Below are 23,772 nucleotides of genomic sequence, written 5' to 3'. Positions count from 1 at the left end.
CTTACTCCACCCCCACCCCTGCCCGCCACTTGCATATCTCCCAACCCCTAAAGCTGCCCTTCTGCTAGTGACCAGAACTATCTGGCCTCATTTCCATTATGCTCCACAACGTGACCTCTTCTCTTCTTAATGGCTTGGTCATTATCAACACCAATGACTGTACTGTGTTGAGAGAGTGACACCTTCAATATGCTAGGGTATTCGCAATGGCATTTGCCCCCTCCATTAAACGGCCTCACCCAGGTTGCTTCACTTTTTGAGTTACGGCTCTGCTTTTCATAAACCTCTCCTCACTCACTTCCAATATAGAAATCAACACTGCCTGCCTCAGAGAATGTGCCTTCCCGTATTCATGCTCTTAACAATCCCCATCTCTTGAAATTGTTGTATTTAATCGCCTATTGACTTGAAAACCAGTTAGGTAGATTGTCTACAAATACTTTATAAATTAAAAGCAAACCAAAAATAAGTTTTACTCTACTATAAGGAAAGTATATATGGACTTCATGCCATCTATTTTGGCTCTAAGCATTTTCTATTTCCTAGCAGTCTTCTGAACAGTTGGTAAGAGGTGGATAAGAAAGGAATAATGTCTGTGATGGGGAGGATGAAGAGTTGCACAATGCTCAAACGAAGCTGCCCCTTTACAGAACTGTCAGTGCTTCACAGCTGTTGCATTTTATATTGATGTTATTCTTGAGCTCAAAAACTATGAATGGCTTCCCATCTTCCCTGTTCATTCATTCAACACAGGACACAGTCCCTGACCTCACACTGCTCACAGACTTGTGCAGTCTTCACAGCCTGGCCCCATCCTGCATGTCCAGCCCTACCTCCTTCTGCTGCCTCTCACTGCTCTAGTCACAGTGGCCGCCTCCAAATTGGTCACCCACATCATGAATAGGCCCACTTTTGTGCCTTTGCTCATGCTCCATCTCTGCCTAAATTTCCATCCACCCTTAAGCAAAAGAACTCCTACTCACTCCTCAAGGCCCAACTCAAATGAAACCTCTTCAAAAAAGCACTGGAGGGGGGCTTCCCTGGTTGTCCGCCTTCCAACACAGGGGACGCGGGTTCAATCCCTCGTCAGGGAACTAAGATCCCACGTGCCATGGGGCAACTAAGCCTGTGCACTCTAGAGCCCACCCACATGCTGCAACTAGAGAGCTCACGTGCCACAACTAGAAAGAAGCCCACGCAACACAACAAAGAGCCTGCGCGCTACACCAAAGACCCAATGCAGCCAAATAAACAAATAAATATTTAAAAAAAAAAAAAAAAAGCACTGGAGGGATTTCACTGGCAATCCAGTGGTTAAGACTCTGCTCTTCCACTACAGGGGATGCAGGTTTGATCCCTAGTCAGGGAACTGAGATTCCGCACACCGCGTGGCACAAGCCAAAAAAAAAAATACTGGACAAGGGCTCCAAGCAGGGTCTAGCTCTCTTCAGGGGTCAAAGTGCTCTTAATTCTGACCTCTACTATAACATCAGCCACACTGTGTTATAGCTACATACAGCAGGCTTTCCACATGAACTGTCTTATCCATCTGCCAGGAACTTAGCAGGTACTAAAGAGATGTTTGTATATACAAAGAACCAGTTAATGAATTTGTAATATAAATAAGGGGGAACAAGACGGAAGCTACTTCTTGGTGCTCAGACTTTAAAGGAGTGCCAGGACAGTTTCTAGGAAATATTCTATAATCACAAAGTAGGACTTACTTATTTGTACGTGTATAACCTGCAACTAAGAAACTCTGAACAGGCTCAAGGGTCTTGCACTAGACTGTAAACTCTATAAAAGCAAGATTTTTGCCTGTTTTGTTCTGTTCATTCACTCCCTGAAACTCACAGCAGGAGCTCAACAAGTATTTACCAAATGAATAAATGAGTGAACAAAGTGGTGTGTGAAAATTACTGGTAGGTAAATTCAGTTACCACAGATTAAAAATATCCCAACAAAGACCAGCTCTGTCTTCTGCCTAGAGTAGACTTAAAGTTTTCGTTTTGCTTCTGAAGCAGGTCTTGCCTCGGGACTCAGAAGTTTACTCACAGAGCACCAAGGAAAAAATGTGTGCCCACTGCCAGCTGTTAAGAATCACAGATCATAAAACCTCAGAAGTAAATATACCACGGAAATGAACTTAAAGTTTTATGCTTTTTTGTTGCCTCAAACTGCCAAAAAAGCTGGTGCACTCAGAGGAAAGAATACTCATAGGAAGTAGTTTCCTGCCCCTAAACCTGGTCATTTCAACATGGCAGCTGCTTAAAACCCCATGTTACCATAGGGTTTTCGAGACAGGAAGCAATAGTGGCACACCTAGCTGAGTTCAGGGGAGAGCAAGAAGCAGAGAGGAAACGACATGCCAAACAAGAACACAGTTTGGAGGTTAGCCCGCAAAGCATAAAAACAGTGAACCAATTCCTCTAATGTCTCCCATAGCGTAACTGCCTGTACATCATATTTATTAGAAAAGAGAAAATGAAGGGCATAGAAACAAACAGCACCCTCCTTGGTCACTAGCTGCTGTTTTCATCGTTAACTCTTCTTCCAATAATGACCCTAATAGAAAAGAAATTGCTAACAACTTGATTGTCCTTAAATAGGAAAGGGAGTAGACCATGAATGACTTTTCTCCTCTACTTTTTACATTCCTCTACATTCTATTTTTTTTACGAGTTTCCCCACTGTAATGAGAAAATAATCTTTATGCTTAAAGAAATAATAGAGCTAAAAAATTTATGTTCTAATAATAATAAAACTACATTAAATAAATCCTCTACCCAGAAAAATGAATAACAAATAACTCAGGGGACTTCTTTGGTGGCGCAGTGGTTAAGAATCCACCTGCCAATGCAGGGGACACAGGTTCAATCCCTGCTCCAAGAAGACCCCACATGCCGAGGAGCAACTAAGCCCATGCGCCACAACTATTGAGCCCGTGTGCTGCAACTACTGAAGCCCACGTGCCTAGAGCCCATGCTCCGCAACGAGAAGCCACTGAAATGAGGAGCCCGCGCACCACAATGAAGAGTAGCCCCCACAACTAGACAAAGCCCATATGCAGCAACGAAGACCCAACACAGCCAATAAATAAATAAACTCAATAACACTAAACGATCCAATCCTGGCACTCAACATACTGCCTTAACCCCGTTCCTCCTCAACAACCAGTATATCTAACAATTCATCTATTTTAAAAAATCATGTCTTATAGAGAACTGACTTGTGGTTGCCGAGGGGGATGGGGGAGGGAAGGACTGGGAGCGTGGATTAGCAGATGCAAACTATTATATACAGAATGGATAAACAACAAGGTTCTACTGTATAGCATAGGGAACTATATTCAATATCCTGTGATAAACCATAATGGAAAAAAATATAAAAAAGAATGTCTATATGTGTATAACTGAGTCACTTTGCTGAACAGCAGAGATTAGCACAATACCATAAATCAACTATACTTCAATAAAAAAATCACATCTTCACAATAGTTGTAATTTGCATAGCACTTCAGTTCCCATCCATCATTTACCTAATTTTTCCAAACAGCTCTGTGAAATGGCCAAGATGGATATTTTTACTTCCATCTTACAGATGAAGAAAATAGGAGCCTGAAGCGAAGAAGCCTGCCAAGACAGAAGCCAGGACCTTCATGTTACCACATGGCATTCCAAAACAGGACTTCTCAAGCCCAGCACTATTGACATTTTGAGCCAAATAATCCTCTGCTGCAGGGGCTGCACCATGCATTGTAGGATGCTCCAAAGCATCCTTGGCCTCTACCCACTGGATGCCAATAACACTGCCTCTTCTCACCCCACCCCACCAGTTCTCACAACCAAACAAATTATCTCCTTGGGTGCACAATCACACCCAGCTGAGGAACACTGGTCTAAAAGAATCTGCAAGGTTCTTTCTGGCATCTTTATCCTATGATAAGCCTCCACACAACACTGGGCCATGATAAATCACAGACCATCAGATGCTGCTTCCTCAGCAAGATTCAGTTAATTAATCAATTCCCTATCCACTTAAGACAATTTTTTTAATGTGGAAATAAGAAAATTTTCCTAGTAAAAATACATCTCAGATGATAAATCTTCTAAATGCATATTAGCTCATTAGAACATAATAAGTATACACATAGTAAAGATATATAAAATAATGTGTGTGTGGGGAAGAACACTTAACGAGGAGTCAGAAAACAGACCTTGGTCTTTGTTAATAAACCTTATTAATGCAGTTATACCTTAGTGTCCCCTCTATTAAAATGGGTATAAACCTACACATTCTCTTGCTTCAGCTGGGTTTCTGTCCAAATATATGTGTTACCTTAAGCTACTCAGAAGAAACTGAGTGATAATTTCAAAACATTATTAGAATTTGTGGTCTGCAGTTGAAACCACTAATGTTTGTGAACCCATAATCTAAACTGGCAGACCTCACTATCCCATTTAGAAGCACTCAGCTTAAATTTCTTCATGCCATTTAACCTGAGTCTCTCTTCCTGCAAAAGCAACTCCGCCCTCAGAATTCCTTACTTTCACCTGCTTTTTAGCAAATGCCTGAATTGAAAACATCTTGCAAGCTAATTCCCCTTAACACCTTAAATCTGTGAAGGGTAGTGACCAATTGTTCAAATAATTACAAGTACATGTAGAGCGTTAGCCAAACTGATATTAAGACTGACTAAATTACAAAGAATTGAAAAATAGTTATATTTTGGAAAATGTCTGAATTATTTTATCTATGTATGTATAATTTATTTACCCTCTATCATTTCCCAATAATAATAAGCAATTAGTATGGAATGGGGAAACTAAACTGGCTTTATTCAACATGGAATGTCACACTGCAATCCTAGTATTAAAAAAATACATTTTTGTAGCTATTTAGAGAAGCTAAGATATTGTATAAATGCTAAGTTAATATGATATGCAGAGTTAAGAGCTTGTGATTACTCCTATTCATAATGTCCACAATAACGCAGGTATGATGTACTTGCATCTTTAAATGTGATCTGCATCTATACACAGGAGACATTTTCTTCCTATTACAATGCATATTGTACCCAAAGTGTCTGGTACCCTTGTAGCCTCCATTAACCTTCACCACAAAGTACAAAAGAACACACTGATCCTTCAATAAAAACGACTGCCTGGTCTTGAAAAACATCAGTCACCCAAAGCAAAAGCCAGAAACAACACAAAATGGGGTTTTGGAAAGAGAGAAACAAAGATTTAATTACTATAAAATGTTCAACTTAAATTTTTTTCCATTGTCTACCCATAACTCAAATCTTTTTATAAAAAAAAAAAAACTGGCCAACAAACACTCCATGATCATATCTGTTTCTGCGTTATACTCATCACTTAACTACGTCCCGTTCTTAAAGCTTTCCTCCCCCCAAAAAAGTAATGACAGTTTTACACAGCTGTAAACTCCTGCCACTGAGAGAAAAGCCCTGGACTCTTTAAAAAAAAAAAAATGTTAAAAGCATGTATCCAACCGGGGAGAAAACAGCTCACAGCCACGTATTAAGAGAAGTGAGACGGAGGACGGGGTCCTCTTTCCCACGGACACAGGAATTCACAAGGCATATACAATCCCCCCTCCCCCAAAAATGTGCACAAACACCTGGTAATAATCATACCCTTTATCTAGTCCCCTAGAGAATTTCCTCGGTAAACACACAACCAAGGCACCCACATCCCTGGAACCTTGGGGAGTGACTTGAGAGGGGTGTTTACTAGTCCTGCTAAACCGACGTCTCCCTTTGATGCTCGGCGACCGCACGCAGATGCGGTCTGTCTGAGGAGTTAGACAAGGAGCCAGAGACCAGCCCCAGTTTCGGTTAATCAGTCCCGTTACAGCAGAATTCACAATTCCCCGAGAGGCTCTCTCGCACTGTTCCTCTTCCCTGGCCCACTCGCACAGAGGTGCGTCTTTCACACTTTTCGCCGGCTGCCTGGGACCAGGGTCCCAATAGAACCTAAAAGAGAAGGGGGCGTCTCCTGAGTCCCCAGACGCCCACCTGCTCCCAAACAGGGCCCCAAATCCCAGAAACTTTCCCTCGCTGAGATGGCAAAGAAGTCAAATGGCTAAGACCCTCGGCATCCGTCCTGAGGCCTGAAAAATCCTCCATCCGCTCCCTGGCAATTCTGCCAGAGGGCTGGCGGTCAAGTTCTCGGTGCAGCAGCGAGGAACGTCAAACCTCAAGCCCGCGCCTGTATCTCAGGGTGGTATAAACAGGATGTCAGCGCGCTCCAGGCTTGTTTATGAAAACTTGGTGTGCGCTCTGGGGGAGGGGGCAGCGAGCCTTCACCTTTCCCCTTCGAGCCTGGGGCCGCCGGCCCCCGACCTCCCGGCAGCCGACCGGCTCCGCTCGGATGGAAATCCCCCGCCTTCCCCGCCCGCCCCCGCCGGCCCCCACCCCGCCCCGGCCCGGCCCCCAGGTCCAGCGCCGCGCTCGCGGAGCGGCCCGGGGCGCGCGGCGCGCGAGGCCCCAGAGCGGCGGCCGCGTCCCCCGCCAGCGCCAGGCTCCGCGCCCCTCGTCTTGACGCCCGCGGCCGCCGCAGGCTTCTCCACCTCCACTCCGTGACACTCACCACTTCCGTGTGCGCCTGGGCCGTGGGGCTCCGGGTCACCGCGAGGGTCAGGGTCTGGCTGCCCGCTCCCTAAGCGGCCAGCCCCCCAGGGCCCCGGCGTACAAGCGCCGGGGGCTGAGGAGGGGGCGCGGGGTGGGCTACCAAGTCCTGGGCGCTGGCCGGGGCCGTCTGCGGCTGCTAGCTACTCCGCGGCCGCCGCGGCCTGCGCTGGGCGACGCTCCCGCCTCCCGCCCCGCCCCGTGGACGGCCCCGCCTACCATCCCGCGGCCGGTCCCGCCTTCTCGTGACGTCACGCGCGGCAGCCCCGGAAAGCGGGGCGGGGACCGCGGTGGAGGCGGAGGCGGCGGCACAGCCACCGCGCAGGACCCAGCGCCTGCAGCCTTCCCGCCCCGCCCCCATCCGGCTTCGCTCACGCCCCCGCGCGTCGCTCGCTTCTTGTTTTCACGTATTATAGAAACAGCCATGCAGGAATGAGAGGTCTGAGTGCAGAAAGTGAAGTTGTCAGGATTTGGCCATAGGTTTAGCGCTCTCGAATTTGGAGTGCCGTTCACCACATCTTTGTGCACTGCGATGCATTTCTCACAGTCCTCTGCGCCTTGTTCCCACCAAGCAAGAGGTGAGCTTGTGAAGCATGAGACTAACAGGAATTTAAGAAATAAATCTTCCAACGTTGACGGGTAGCTAATGCGTGTCCAGCGATTTTCATTTTTTACTAATAATCCCTCAGAGTAGCTTTTATCTTCCTTTTAAACACTAGGAAACAAATCAAAGCTTAATTATCTTAGGGTCACACTATAGCCAGGATGCATACCCCATAGACAGTCTACGGCAAAATCATGGTGATTTTACTTCCTAAATATGTCTCCATCCATTTGTTTCTCCAAGTGTTCCAACAACATGACCCTAGCTGCCACCATCTCTCATCTGAAGGACTACAAGCATCTCTTAAGTTGTCACTCTGTATTCAATCCAGTCTCCAATTAATTCTACACAGTGAGCTTTTAAAAATTCAAATGTGTGCCACTCACTACCATGCTTAATAAACTCCAACGCCTTCTCCCCAGAAATCCTGGGATGAGAATCTGCCCAAGCTATGCACGATCAGACTTCTGCAGCTCAGTTCACTGCTCACTGAGGCTTCCCCATGTGCCCTGACTCCGCTAACCCTGCTGGAGGATTCCTGGAGACTTGAGGAGTTACTGCAGCTTACTCCATACTGAGCAAGTGCTGGGTGTGGTGTGTGAAAAGAGCATTTGAATCTGGAGTTCAGGGTTTTAAGGCGCTCCGGCCATTAACCACCCATGTTATCCTAAACAATTCACAGTTTACTCCTGAGAGTTGAGAGGCAGATGAAACGATCTCCAGGATGCCTTCTGGCAGGAGATAGCAGAGATAGCAAATAAGACAAGAGAATCAAGTGGGGAAGGTCAGGCCAGCTGTCTCCCTTGTTGGTGTTTGAGTGAATGTCTTGCCTCACCTGCCACTCGAGGCTGTTTGCATCATTTTCTTCACCTGTTAAACTGGGATAATACCTTCCTCATAAAGATTATGCTGAGAGTGAACTAAGATAACGCCAGGCCTGACACATGTGATGGGCTTAGTAAATCTTGATTTTTTTTTTATCAAGCTGGGCCATAAAGAACAGGTGGGAGTGATATGAGTGGAGCCAGAAACATGAAAGAACAGTATTTCAGGTAAGGCAAAGGGTACAGAAAAAGGAAAGTCACAAAAGCTCAAGAACAAATCTGGTTGCTCTGCGGGGCTCATGAAACGGAATAAGGAGAGGACCTTGATTGAGTTCAGCTTCATTCCACTATACCAGGCATTGCACTGGGAGCTGAGGATTCCAAAAAAAAGACCCGGTTCCTGATGCCACTGAACCAGGTTCATTCGTTGGAAGCTCAGTAAGCCAAATGCTGAGGCACCAAGGAGTGAAAGAGTTTACTCACAGCAGAGAGTTTACTCACAAGGCAGCCAAGCAAGAAGATGGCTGAACAAATCTCAAATCTGCCTCCCCGAAAGGGAGGAGCTTGAGATATATCAGGGGTAAAGCAGCACTGTGGTCTTAGGCTTGGAGAAAGGTGACTAGAGGCCGGAAAAGGTGAGGTAATCAGGTTCTGCACAGGAGAATCTGAATTACATGCTTCTTCATGGAACGCATGTTCAAAAATGGAGGCCCTTGGCATGATCTGCGGGTAGAGTTGTTGGCCCCCTGACAAAAGGTGATTTATAGGACACTTGCACAGACCCAGTTTTAGGGTCAGTGGTCCCAACCAGTCTTAGCCGCTGGAGCTCAAACCAAACCCAGCTGACTCCAAGTTCCTGGAAAACAACTTGGGCAAAGCTCTTTCAGTTTAGGCTATGGGAAGCTTGGAAGGTATGCAATTTGCAAGAAAATAATTAAGGCTTGCTCAGTGAAGGCAGGCTACAAGCAGAGGGGCTTTCTAACAAGCTGTAAGACAAGCTCAAGAATTTGCTGGTTACCAGTTTCTGTTAACCCTATGGGGTATGGTTTCCCTGACCTCTGGATGCTCACAGTATAACAGGAGATAGATAAGTAACAATAGGTATGATTCATGCTCTTCTAAAAGTGGTCAAGAGCAGAACCATGAAACCCAGCTTGAAGAAATCAAAAAGAAAAGAAGCTACAAGTAGCAGATACGTCACAGGAGCCAGGGAGAAAGTGGCACATTCTGGCAGTTATAAGTATATGCTGTGTGACTGGGGAATAAAAGGTGAGCCTTATGCAAAAACTTTTGCCCAAAATAGTGCTTTAGAGGCATGTAAGCAATTTTTGTTTGAGAAGAATCATTCCAGGGCAGTGTGTCTCAACCTCAGCACTACTGGTATTTTGGGCCAGAAAATTCTTTGGGGGGGGGGGGGGGGGCGGGTGTTTCCTGTGCAGTGCAGGATGTTTAGCAATATCTCTGTCGTCTACCCACTAGATGCCACTGATTAGATCTGGGTGCTGAGGCAGAGGAAGGAATCTCACTTGATTCCCAAATTCTCTAAATTAGTCGACTAGTCAACCAAGGATGCCACAAACCAAATTGGGTGAGGAATTCAATTTTATGTTTGACAACAGAAAAGCTTTTAAAAGTTACTCTATAGGGAATATACAGGAGAGGGAGAGAGAGAACAGAGTAAAAGGAGGAATAAACATACAAGGGTGAGTCAAAAATTATCCGCACTCTGATTATATTAAAACTTCTGTTGGCCGCACTGCCTTATCAGCGCTTTCCATTCAAGGCTACTGTCTCCCCAGTCACTGCTGTGCAGGTGTGAATACGTTACATCTGTTCATTTGTAACTGTGGTGTGAGCAAAAATGGATGCCCCACTTGTGATTTGCATGAAAGAAGAGCAGCGTGCACTTATTTATTTTTTTGTGATCTGAGGGTGTACCTGGTGCCGTTGTTTATCGAAGACTTTGTGTGCAGTGTGGAGAAAGTGTTTTGTCCCAAAGAAGTGTGTATGAATGGATAGAGAAGTTCAAGGTAGGTCACATAAGTGTTAGCCATCAAGGAGCTGGACGCCAGTCCACATCCACAGCTAATGACAACATTGAGTGTACACGAGAAGTGATTCTGTGGAATAGATGAGTGACAGTGGATTACATGGCAAATCATTTGCAAATCAGCCATGGCTCTGCCTAGGAAATAATCCACGACAGACAGGTTTCGAAAAGTTTCTGCTGAAGCCTAAACTTCAGATTAAACTCAGAGGACAGCTATCAAAGGGCACTGTGATCTTGCATGATAATGCACATCCTCACACCTCTGCCCACACTGTCCACACTCTGCAGAAACTTCATTTTGAGGTATTAAAGCATCCCCCCTATAGTCCTAATCTTGCTCCATCAGACTTTCACCTGTTTGGTCCTCTGAAAGCAGACCTATGAGAGCGAAGATTCACTTCTGATGAAGACATGAAGACAGCAGTGTATTCGTGGCTCACAGCTCAGCCTAAAACATTTTTTAATGAGGGAATGCAAAATCTTCTTGACAGATGGACAAAGTGTATTGAAAAGCAAGGAGATTATGTCCAAAAATCATGTATTTGTCTTTTCTAAAAGTTAATTAGAATAAATTCTACAACCAGAGTGCAGGTAATTTTTTACTCACCCTATTTCCTTCTGACATGTAATATGTAACAGGAAACCTATAACCTGCTACAAATATTCATCCAAATTGAACCAAACCAAATGTAATGAAGTAGAAGCCTCTTATGAGGAAATTCTCTTTTAAAAAAAATCAGCAATTGTACATACATAGATTTCACATATAAATTTTCATCAAAAGAGCATTTGCTTACCAGTCTTTCTCTGCAAAAGCTGTGACCTAGATTACAGTAGAAAATAGATTCAAACAGTGAGGTTTACCTTTAAAAGTTTATACTGAACAAAACTAAACTAAAACAAAACTAAACCATTGTACAAATCATAAAATTCAATTCCAAAAAGTTAGAAACTAGAAAAGAGGCAAAATCCCCTGTAATTTTCTTGATTATTTTATCACTAGGGATATTTTTTAATACAAGCATAATCGTGGCGTATATGTAATTTCATAAGTGTTTCCTTAAACTTAATTTATAAGCATTTTACTTATGCTTACTACAGAAGTTTCATAACTAATGAATTTCTTCACACAAATAACCTAAATAATAATTAAATATATAATATTTAGATTATACCTTAGGAGAGATTCACATAAATGTAATCACTGAGTCAAATGGGACTGCACAGATTTAGATTCTTGATTCATAGATTCATATCGGCAAGTCACTTTCCAAGAAATTTCCACAAATTTACACTGCCCTAAAAAATGTACATGATGTTAGAGTTTGTAACAATGGACATTTTAACTTTTTAAGTGGTTTATAACTTTGTTTTAAAAATATACCTTGTTGCTTTAATTTTGAATTTCCATGATTGTTAAAGAGACTAATAACTTTCCCTATGCTTTCTCACTAGTTTCTTTTCTCGTGTTTCTTTTAATTTACCAACGTGTGTGCCAGGGGTGGGTAGGGGAAATACAGTCTGTTTTTGTTTTTTGTCCACCGTCTACTGGGGTCCTAGTATCCTCTATCAATTTGTAATAATAAAATCGTCAATTAAAATAGCAATAGGTTTCTGTCAGGCTTTTGAGATGTATTTTTCCAGCATACTATTCGCTCTTTAAAAAACTATGCTTGTAAGTTTTCCATTTTCTTGCAGTTAAGTATGTTGAATTGTTGTGGGTTTTTGGTTTGCTGTCTGCTTGTTTGCATTGTGATTTCATCTGTGATTCTTTACGAAATCATCCCCTCTTTTCAGGTTAAATAAATGAATATGATAAACATTTGGTAAGTACCACTGTGTACCAGGCACTATTCTGTCCTACAAAGACAGCAGTGAAATGAGACAGAAAAGTTTCCTAGTTGAGGAGGATAGTTGAAAACAAGCAAATGAATGAATAATTAAAATAATGTCAGTAGTGATACATGTTAAGAAAAAAAAGAGATTTAAAGGATAGAAAGTGAGGGAAAATGGAATGTGTTCATTCCATATTCCCCTAGCTTTTATATAGCTAAATACTTTAAATATCCAATATTTAAACCATCTAAAATTCAGTGGATTCTCTGAAGTGTCTAAAGTGCTATTTTTTTTACAATCAAGACTGTCATTTATGTTGAAAATGTAGTATTCAGTAAATGTTTGCCCTTCATTTAACAATCCCTCTCCTTCATCCCACCCTCCAAAAAAAAGGAAAAGTAAATTAAATGTTAAATCTTTTACCTCGAAACTAAACTTAAATGGTAACTGGATAGGTCTTTTTCTATATGATTTCTGCTGCACTGAATTAGGCTCCATCTATGATGGGAAAATGATTATACTCACAAGAATGAGATCCTTTCCCACTGCTTAGTACCATGAATACAGCAGATCATTGAAAATACTTACTCACAAGGACAGATTGAAAGGGAGAAAAAGAGTCTGATTAAATGTAACAAGAAGGAAAAGGAAAGTATATAATTTTTTTAGAAGGAACTGTGCATGACGTAGTAAAAGCAAATACATATTTGCTAAAAGTATAATTCAATAAAAGAAAAAAGAATCATATATGTATGCTTATGACTGCAGACTTTAAAACCTTTTCAGACTAAAATTACTGAGGGGATGCTGCCCAGAATAAAACTTTGATGCCTCCGAGGTAACACATATTTAATACAGTATTGGTTCTGCCCTCGAATTATTACTTGAGAAGAACTTTGATATGATTTCAACCTCTCAGCTCACTCCCGTAAGACATGAGATCCTTCTTCCTCAGATACTTCGACTCTCATAAGACATTAACTCTGCACTCAGCCCGACTCTCCCATGGCCTAGTAATAAATTTGACTTTGGAGTAAATGTGGACCTAAGTCTGAACTTCAGCTTGGCTCTGCCGCTTCTTAGCTGTGTGCCTCAGGCAAGTTCGTAAAATAATCCTTAGTTTCTTCACGTGTAAAATTGGAATAATACTACCCAGCTCATTTACCTCAATAAATGATTATGAAGATTAGGTAAGAAGGTCTATACAAACTCACTATTCCAGCTACATTACAGGGCATGGATGGCACTTAATTAGCTAGTTACTAGCTGGGAAGCATATATTGGTATAGATCCATCAAGAAATAAGTAAGACAGAGTCTTCCCTGGTGGCTCAGTGGTTAAGAATGTGCCTGCCAATGCAGGGGACAAAGGTTTGATCCTTGGTCCAGAAAGATCCCACATGCCTTGGAGCAACTAAGCCCGTGAGCTACAACTACTGAACCTGAGTGCCACAACTACTGAAGCCCATGTGCCTAGAGCCCATGCCCTGCAACAAGAGAAGCCACCTCAATGAGAAGTTCGAGCACCGCAACGAAGAGTAGCCCCTGCTCACTGCAAGTAGAGAGAAAGCCCACACACAGCAATAAAGACCCAACATAGCCAAAATAATAATAATAATAATAATAAAGTTCTCTTTAAAAAAAGAAAGTGTCCATCAACAGATGAATGAATAAAGAAGATGAATGAATGAAATATTACTCAGCCATTCTTAATGGTTTAAGTGAATGTTGTGTCCTTCAGGCCTCCCATGGAATATAATCCTCCGGTGGGTCTTCCATATTTCCCTTCTAGCATGCCCCTTTCTCCAACTTCTTAATCCTTCCTCTGCCTTGTGCCAGGACAACTCAGGCTTCTTCACTTCACGTTTGGCCATCACTTTCTCCAGGCTTTTAACAGCATCCCATATTGACTTTGTCTCAACCTCTAAAGTCCCTGATAAATTAAATCTTTTGTCTTGAAAAAGGGCCCTTAGGTCTGAGTTCCAAAAATATATATACTTCTCTCTCTTTTTTTTAATTGGAGTATAGTTGTTTTACACTGCCATGTCAATTTCTGCTGTACAGCAAAGTGAATCAGCTACACATATACATATATCCCCTCTTTTTTGGGTTTCTTTCCCATTTAGATCACCACAGAGCACCAAATAGAGTTCCCCCTGCTATACAGCAGGTTCTCGTTAGTTATCTGTTTTCTACATAGTAGCGTATGTATGTCAATCCCAATCTCCCAATTCATCCGAACCGCCCCCCTCCTTGGTATCCAAACGTTTGTTCTCTATGTCTCTGTCTGTATTTCTGCTTTGCAAATAAGATCATCTATACCATTTTTCTAGATTCCACATATATCCATTAATATACAATATTTGTTTTTCTCTTTCTGACTTACTTCACTCTGTATGACAGTCTCTAGGTCCATCCATGTCTCTGCAAATGACACAACTTTGTTCCTTTTTATGGCTGAGTATATACTTCTCTTAAGCAAGCTTACTTATCACTTATGTAACTGATTATATTTCTCCCTTTGATTGCTCGGAAGCTCAGCATCAAATTTTAATCGTGGGTATATTATATAAAGGAACTTATAACATGCTTTATCTGCTCTCCTCACAAAAGCTTCATCTTTTCTTTCACTTATTTTCACTTCACATTGACTCTTTCACTTGCATTTTTCCACTACACTATCTGCTCAGCAATGTGCTAGGTGCATATATATCATCCCATTTAATCTTGGTTTCCCCTTGGTTTCCCCCTGGTTTCCCCCAGTATCTTGGGATCTTGGGAAAGATACTGAATTTCTATAAACTTTGATTTCTTCATCTGTAAGTGAAGATAATCATAATGTCCACTTCATAGGGCTGTCATGAGGATTAATAATGATAGTTAATATCATTAGTGATTAGAAGATACTCAAATGTTTTTGCCTAAAAAAAATTAAAATATCTGATATAATTACTTTACAAGATGTTAATGTAGTAATGTCTGAAAAGATAAGCATCAGCTTATCATAAAAACACTCAACATCCAGAGTAGAATAAGTATTACTTATTTATTATGGCTTTAACCTAATTGAAGGCTTTTGTGGTTCCTGTAATTAACAGCACTAAAACAGAATCAATAAAACTAAGTTATAATGAATGTTCACACAGAAGGGCTCATTTGTGGATTTTTTTTTTTAATATAGGACAAATGAGATGATGGCCATCTCAGAAGGCAGTGAGCCCAAGGATACTTTACTACAAAATTTATTCAGTTTTATAGGAATATCAGATTGCCTTAAACTGACTTACTAGCTATAATAATGAGGCTTATTCTACCCCAGGGACTTAGTATACTGCATTAATAAGGAATACACTTTGAAGAAATGCTATTCTGACAACCAAGCTTAGTGCCTTGGAAAGACCACTGGGCCAGAAAGCAGAAAACCTGAAAGCTAAGTAAGCTCTGCAACAAACTATAGAAGCATAAGGCAGTCTCTTTAACCTCTCTGAACTCACATTTTGCCTGGGTTAGATCACATGATCTAATGATGCCTGCCAGCTTCAAAATGCTATGCATCTTTATTTCTTAACCTCAAAGTATCCACATAAAATTTATTGGCCAAGAAATCAGATTTGCATTTGAAGTGGAAAGCCTAAATTACATGCCCAAAAGTAATAGGAAGAAAAATTATAGCTTAACAAAAATTAGATTTGATTCCTTCCTAATTTCTAATTTTCTGTTTTTTTCTGGTACAAGAATGATATCTAGGAATCTTATATTCTCAGAGGTCTATGCTACAATTCAACTCAATTCAGCAAATAGTTATTCAGCACTAATATTTGCCAACCACATACTAAGTTCTCAAGTTTCTGAGAATATGATGCAGGACACATATAATCAGTAACAATCAGTGAACAGCTATGTGTATAAGGCACTATTACGTACTCAGTCCTTAGCAAGGGTGGCCATGCTTCCTGCCCTCAGGGACTACTGTATGTAGTGAAAAAGGCAAGACATTCATTGAAAAATAAGTGATCAAGTGTCAAATTTGCTGTCATAAGATTTCAGAGACAGGACACATCACTGAAAATCCAGGTAGACTTCCTGGAGGATGAAATTCGAGCAAAATCTTGCAGGATATTGAAAAACAGAGAGAGAGAGAAGTGTTAGGCATATCTATATATCTAACTCTCTGTTAGTGCACATCTGTAGCCTTCTCAGAATTGTTAAGATTAGATTTTTTTTTTTTAATTTATTTTTGGCTGCATTGGGTCTTCATTGCTGCACGTGGGCTTTCTCTAGCTGTGGCAAGCAGGGACTAATCTTCGTTGGGGTGCACAGACTTCTCATTGTGGTGGCTTCTCTTGTTGCAGAGCGCAGGCTCTAGGCACGCGGGTTTCAATAGTTGCAGCACTCGGGCTCAGTAGTTGTGCTGCGTGGACTCTGGAGTGCAGGCTCAGTATTTGTGGCACAAGGGCTTAGTTGCTCCACAGCATGTGGAATCTTCCTGGACCAGGGATCGAACCTGTATTCCCTGCATTGGCAGGCAGATTGTTAACCACTGTGCCACCAGGGAAATCCCAAAATTAGATTTACTTTTATGTGTGAAATGCATTTGTGTTGTCTTCACTCAGTTTTAGGTACCATGACAGCAGAAACCATGTATCATATTTATATTTGATTAAGCACAACAGTTATTTATGGAGTGCCTAACTATATCTCAGGTACTATAAGTTTGGAGGGGAGAAAAAGTCAAGAAAAGGGAAAGGAATTGGAGAGAGAACTCAGAAGTCTGCCTCTCAAAGATCTGGATAAACTTGGTTTGAACCCCCAGCCTCTACCTGGCCTGTGGAAGTATAGAGCCCTTTCAAGAGCTGGGTAACTTCCACACCTTCACATCTAATCTGCCCTGCACAATATTGAAATGAAACTCGGCCTCTTCCTGGTTTTCCCATCAAAGGCACTCGCACAAAGCTGCCTGGCTGTAGTAGCAACGGCCGGAGATGTAGATAATTTGGGGGAGGAATCACAGCTCTGCTGCGCTGCTAGTTGCTCTCTTCTTCTCCCTCTGCCCTCCCTCCTCTTTTGCTCACTCACTGCATCCCAGATGGCTCCCAAGAATCTCACATTCTCCCTGTCTTAACACAGTAAGGTGCCCCTCCTCCAACATCCGGGTCCTTGGGTCTCAACTTTCTGCCTCCAGCACTCTCCCACCTATTCCCTTACACTGAATTTTCCAAACCTAGATGCTTCTATCCCCAAGAGGAATTCTGGCGCCAGCTATTAAGAGAGAGGGATAGTTTCTCCACCTTGTTACGAAGAGCAAAGTGCACGCGTGACTCTGAGAGAAACCTGAAGAGCTGCGGAGGGACAGAAGGAGGAGGGAGTGCTGGAGACAGGTCGGGAAGGGTTTCCTGGCCCCTTCGAAGCGCTCTCTCTCTCTTCCACATTCACACAATATGGACTGCTTGCATCACTCCTTGGACTCTCATGCTCTGCTGCCTTCTATGGTTATTTCTCTTTCCATCTGTCCGTGTGTTTTGTCTCCCGGACCAGAATGTTTGCAGCTGCCGCACAGCAGCCTTTCCCATTCCTCCCCAGGACTCTCCTGGGTGTAATGGGCCTCACTAGTGGGTCTGTGGAGTCTCAGCCTGCGGGAGCTGTATGATTTGCCTCGTTTGACAATACCGTCCCTAAACTCCCCCCCAAAAGGCCACCTGATAGGAGGGTTTTTTTTTTTTTTTAATTAAAATAAACTATCCCTAGGAATATACTGAGTATTTAACCAACTTGCTTGCGATGTCTGGAGAGAGCCCATTCACATTACACCAATCAGCAGCGGAAAAGGACTAACGGGGACTGAAGCACCCCTAGGGACCAGCCACCTGCTTCAATTCTCACAATCATCTTTTGAGGTGAGATTAGGGAATTTGCCGAAGGTCACACACTACAGAACAGGAACTAGAATTTTAACCCAGGAGTATCTGGATTCAAAGTGCACATTCTTTCTACTACCCCCATCTCTAAAATAATAACGCCTCTTTACCGACATCTCTAAAAATAAATAATGCTTCTGTATTAAAAAGAAGAGAGGTTATTCACTATGATACAAACTAAACAAGACCACCCCAATAGTTAGGGTCCTGGAGTAATAGTGTTGACTCTATGAACTTGAGCAAGTGGTTTCACCTTTCTGAGCTTCAGGTTACTTCACTGCACACACACAATCTCACAGAGTTATGTCAACACTAAATTAATTTACATAGCTATAAAATTAATTATATATACTTAATGATATAATTAATTACATATATAAAATACCTCGTAAGCAGTGTTAAGTGGGGCTGCTTTTCCTTTTACAGAATGTAAAATGGGAGTTGACACACAGGTCTGACATTCAGCTTAATTGTATGTGTGTTTTTTTAATTGGGTTAACACATTATTTGGGAGGGGCATTAGCTGAATCACACAAGAGCATATTAATCATTAACTCAATGCCACCCGACAGCAACCAGAGTTCTTGGAGGTAAATTTCCACTGCTGTCAACACCCTTCAAAGTCCTTCTTCACATTAACTACTGCTGCCTCCTAAACAGGTGCTTTCAGATCACTGCTATAGGCCCAGGTAGGAGGTAAGAGGGTTTAATGTATGAGCATTGTAAAATGGGAGGAAGTTTTGGGGGGGCTGGTGTGAGGAGATGGGATGAGATTAAGTTAAATAATGAATTTAAAGCACTTAGTACAATATCTGGCACATTATAAGCCCTTAAAAAGTTGGTTATTTTTTTTATTATTAACAAGGACCATGGCCTTGAAGTTCTAAGATGCAGGGCAATAAAAAAAAAAAAAAAGGAAAGAAAAGAAAGATTCCCTGTTGCTGGAGGATCAAGTTGAATGCCATAGTTGAGCATACAGTCTACCATATCTGGCCCCAAACCTCTTCTTTACACTATGGTTACCTGCACACACTCTGCAAAAACCTCCTTAACTCCCTGAGGCAAGTAGAATTCCTCCTTTAGTTTCCCAGAGTACCTTGCATATATGTTTATACTTTCCCTTATCGTAATATACTCTCACTATTTGTTTGCATTTCTATCTCCACTCTACTCTACCCTATCCCAGGCTGTGAGTTTATGGACAGTGGAAACCATATACCATTTCTGCATCTGCAGTCATTAGGCACTCTGTAAGTCTTGGTCAGATGGATGATGGGTGAATAGATGGGTGGATAAGGAACATGGGACAACAGTGACTTGGTAAAAGAACTGGGACTAGGTACCCAGGGGACAGGGCAAGACAGTCTTTGCTTCCTAAATGTTCCTAAGTCTGGGTCTGAGCAGAAGTCTAGAGGACATGACATTTCCAGAATTGTTTGCCTGATGAGGTGGTTGGGCAATCCATGTGTGCCTTCTAGGGAAAGCATGAGCGGGTGGTGACTGCTATCAGGGCCAATATCATGCAGAACACCTCTGCAACCAGGGAGCCAAGGCAGGATGATGTCTCTAAGTTTTCCAGCAGCCTTCAAGGTTAACAGGTTAAGCAATTAGGACTAACAAGTTTTTTGAGGTGTGGTCAATTGCCAGCAGGGCAGACAGACTTGTGTACACAGACCATCCATCCCTGTGATTATGTTCACTGTAAACAATGATACAAGATTTAGAGAGAGTAAAGGGATAAGCAATGTAATTCCCACAGAGGACAGACCATCTGAAGATACCATTTCCAAGTACCTAGGATATAATATATTTTAGAACATAAGGCAATAGAAAGGGAGATTCATATCTTGACTTTTCCGGAATCATTCTATTTTCATTTTATTTTATTCTTTTTGTTAAAGGCAACTGAAGTGATAGTATTTAATGACTGATCATTTACCATGTACTTCGTACTTTTTTTAAAAAGTAACATGCTGGAGTCGGCTCCCATTGTCTCATGACAGCATACTGTGTGCATTTCTTCTCATCTCCACTTTAGATGACTTCACAATGGCATCTTAAAATCAGCCATGGCAGGAGAATTCACACAGTAGAAACAGGCAAGCTCTACAAATTGGGGTTTCCCACTCCCACTTCCTCTAAGAGCTGATTCTTTTTTTGGCCATGCTGCATAGCATGTGAGATCTTAGTTCCCCTGACCAGGGATGGAACCTATACTCCCTGCATTGGGAGCCCGGAATCTTAACCACTGGACTGCCAGGGAAGTCTCCTAAGAGCTGATTCTTAAACCTTTACCAGCACACCACTGGCTTTACAATGAATGATCGCAATTCATCCTCCCAACACACCTGTTTTACAGATGGAAACTGAATTTGAGAGGTTAAATAATGAAAAACTTAGTACAAACTTTTTGGTGGCAAAGGCAGGCTTAAAACTGACACCATCTGCCTCCAAAGTGGATGCAGTTAACCATGATGGAAGGTACACTTCCCAACTCATTCTGTAAGGCTAGCATTACACTGATATCAAAGGCAGATAAAGACATCGCAAGAAAAGAAAATTACAGGCCAATATCCTTTCTAGATGCAAAAATCCTAAACAAAATACTAGCAAACCAAATCCAACAGCATATTAAAAGGATTATACACCATGATCCGTGGGATTTATGTCAGGAATGCAAGAGTGGTTCAACATAAGGAAATTAATCAATATAATAAGCCACATTAATAGAACAAATGGAAAAAAATTATCACCTCAGTTGTCACAGAAAAGGCATTTGACAATATCCAACAAGCTTTCATGATACAAAGATTCAGTAAACTAGGACTAAAAGGGAATTTCTCCAACATGATAAAGGGCATTTATGAAAAACCCATAGCTAACATCATAATATTAAAAGGCTGAAAGATTTCCCCCTAAGAGCAGGAACAAAACAAGGATGCCTACTTGCATCACTGCTATTCAACACCAGAAGTTCTAGCTAGAGGAAGTAGATAAGAAAAATAAATAAAGGGGAAAGAAATTGGAGAGAAAGAAGTAAAACTATCTCTATTCACAGATGTCATGATTCTATACATTGACAATTCCAAAGAATCCACAAGAAAGCTACTAGAGCTAATAAAAAAAATTCAGCAGGGTTGCAGGTCACAAGATCAGCACACAAAAATCAATACAACAGCAATGAACAATTCAAAAAGGAATTAAAGAAAGCAATTCCACTAATATTAAAATAGCATCAAAAAGTATAAAATACCTAAGAATAAATTTAACCGAAGGTGGAATATTGCACACTGAAAACTCTAAAACATCTTCAAAAGAAATTAAGGAAGACCTAACCAAATGGAACAATATCCATATTAATGGATTGGAAGACTTCAAATAATTAAGATGGCAATACTACCCAAAGTGATTTACAGATTCAACACAATCTCTATCAACATTCTAACAGCTTTTTTTTTTTGTTCAGAAATGAAAAAAACCTATCCTTAAATTGATATAGGATTGCAAGAGGCCCAAAAATAGCCAAAACAATCTTAAAAAGGAAGATCAAAGTTGGAGGACTCACAGCTCCTGCTTTCAAAACTTACTACAAAGCTACAGTAATCTAAACAGTGTGATACTGGCATAAGGGTAGACATATAGACCAACGGAACAGAATTGAGAATCCAGAAATAAACCCATACATCTATGGCCAACTGATTTTCCACAAGGGTACTACTTTCGTTCAATGGGGAAAGATTAGTCTCTTCAACAAATGGTTCTGGCACAATTGCATTTCCACAGGCAAAAGATTGAAGTTGGAGCCCTATCTTGCATCATATACAAAAATTAACTCAAAATGGAACCATAAAACTCTTGGAAGAAAGCATAGGGGTAAATCTTGGTGACTTTTAGTTTAGCAATGGATTCTTAGATATGACATCAAAGCATGAGCAATTTAAAAAAAAAAAAGGTAAACTGCATGCCATCAAAATTGAAAACTTTTTTGCATCAAAGGCTATTATTAAGAAAGTGAAAAGAGGCAGCCCAACTTTCTTGACTGGGGCAGCAGCCACCACCACAAGGCCCAGCTGAGCACATTGGGCCATGCGGTACTCTCCCCAGTCTGGTTCCTCTATAGCCCCGCTATCCAGCACCCATCCCCAGCCATTACCTTTGAAAACCTGGACACCAAGTACTCACGGTGGTTTACTGACGAGGAGATCATCAGCCATAACAACCAGTGGTTCTACTTCAACCTACTATGGCCCCATCACATCTTGGCCTTCCTCATAAGCCACCACATCTACTTTGCAGCTCAAGTCCACCAAAACCTTATCATTTGGCCCTACACCAGCTATGATGAAAGGGCTTGGTGGACCAGGTCATCAAGGTTTACTTCAAAGACACCCAACCCAAGTTTCCCACTAGAAGTAAAGATGTCCCCATACCTGGAAAACATGAAGATTAGAAACATCATTGAGTGCCAGGGTCCAAGATGGCTGTTAGTCTACTGACGCAGAGGAAAGTATGCCATCTGTCCAGACAAGAAATCCAACCACATCATCAAGAAGTGAAGTCTGTTCACATGATCACAGGAGGAACAAGTATCACTTGGATGCTACAGGTGATCTGTGCCATCATGAGGGACTTCGATGACCACACCATGTGCCAATTGCTCTTTGCCAATCAGGCCAAGAAAGAGATTTTGCTGCAGCCAGAGCTGGAGAAACTGAGTAACATTCCACTTGCTTCAAACTCTGGTACATAGTAGACAAAGCCCCTGAAGCCTGGGACTCCAGTTAGGGCTTTGTGAACAAGGAGATGATCCAGGACCACATACCATCCTGGAGGAGCAGCCTCTGGTACTTCTGCACTGAGCCAATATGCCTGCCTGCCCAACCTGGACCATGTGGGTCACTCTAAGGAGCCCTGCTTCCCCTTCTGATGGCTGGGCACTAGCAGCATCACACCCTGAACACTCACCATGCCCTGTTCTTACCCAGTCCTCCTCTGCCAATGTTATTTAATGCTGTGTCCCCAGGTTCAACCTGGCCTGCCTATGCCCTGGGTGGTCACCCAACTGGGCTGACCTGAGGGTTCCCCTTAAAAGCAGAGCTGTTTCAGGTGGGCCACAGCTGGCAAACTTCAGGACAAGTTCCTGTCTGGTTCTCACTCAGCCCTGTCCCTGTCCTCATGACTCCTTGTTTCTCCCTCCTTGCCCTCTTCTCCCACCACAGGGATGAGGCTGCCATCACCATGCCCCACCCAACCCTCTTTGCAAGGGACCACAGTCTGGAAATAAACATAGAAGTAGAGACAGCCCACAGCTGCAGGTGTCGGGACTTCCCCAGCCACGGTCCCTGGACCGTGGCCTGCCCCTCCTTACTGTCTGCCTCAGAGCCGCGACTAGGCCTCAGCAGTACCTGACACCATGTGAGATGACTGACACCGAAAATTCCAGGCAGGGAGTGGGGAGGGGTGCTGAGGGTGAAAGGCTACCTCCCACCCTAGGGTCTCAGCAGGCTCCAGCCAGCCAGCAGGATGGCTCTTTTTGTGGCTGCAGTGGGAAGAAGCTGCTGGCTGAGGGCCCATCAGGCTGGCACGTGGGCCATCTTGAAACCCTGGAATTTTCCCCTGACACACCCAAGTATTCAGGTAACCTTAGGAGCTCCAAGCTGTCAACGTAGCAGAGTCTGATTCACCCCAGGGAGGGGAACTGAGGCAGGGGATTGAAGGCAGAGATGTACCCCCTCCTCTTGCCTTCACCCCCAGCGTGGTGAATATTTTGAGCAGTGTTTCTTGTCTGAGAGACATTTTCAGTGGCCCCCACATTGCCTTTATTTATTTAACTTTTTATTTTTTTATTTTTACAATAAACTGCATGTATTTAGAGTGTACAATTTGGTATCC

The 23,772-nt window shown here is 42.4% G+C and overlaps 1 protein-coding gene and 1 pseudogene across 1 annotated transcript in view; one reads left to right on the top strand and one right to left on the bottom strand.

Moving 5' to 3' along the window:
• The window catches only part of JAK1 (Janus kinase 1), a 135,216-nt gene extending 128,369 nt beyond the window's left edge, over nt 1-6,847 (bottom strand). Inside the window, exon 1 of the mRNA XM_057717374.1 lies at nt 6,615-6,847. The gene's annotated coding sequence lies outside the window, so the exon portion shown is untranslated. The remainder of the gene's footprint in view (nt 1-6,614) is intronic.
• Nucleotides 6,260-22,807, top strand: LOC130830124 (NADH-cytochrome b5 reductase 3-like; annotated as a pseudogene).
• The last annotated feature ends 965 nt before the right edge of the window (nt 22,808-23,772 follow it).

This window comes from Hippopotamus amphibius, chromosome 1 (genome assembly GCF_030028045.1).
Source record: "Hippopotamus amphibius kiboko isolate mHipAmp2 chromosome 1, mHipAmp2.hap2, whole genome shotgun sequence".
Taxonomy (NCBI): Eukaryota; Metazoa; Chordata; class Mammalia; order Artiodactyla; family Hippopotamidae; genus Hippopotamus; species Hippopotamus amphibius.
The sequence above is the reverse complement of the archived record's forward strand: the minus strand, read 5'-3'. Positions and strand labels throughout refer to the sequence as shown.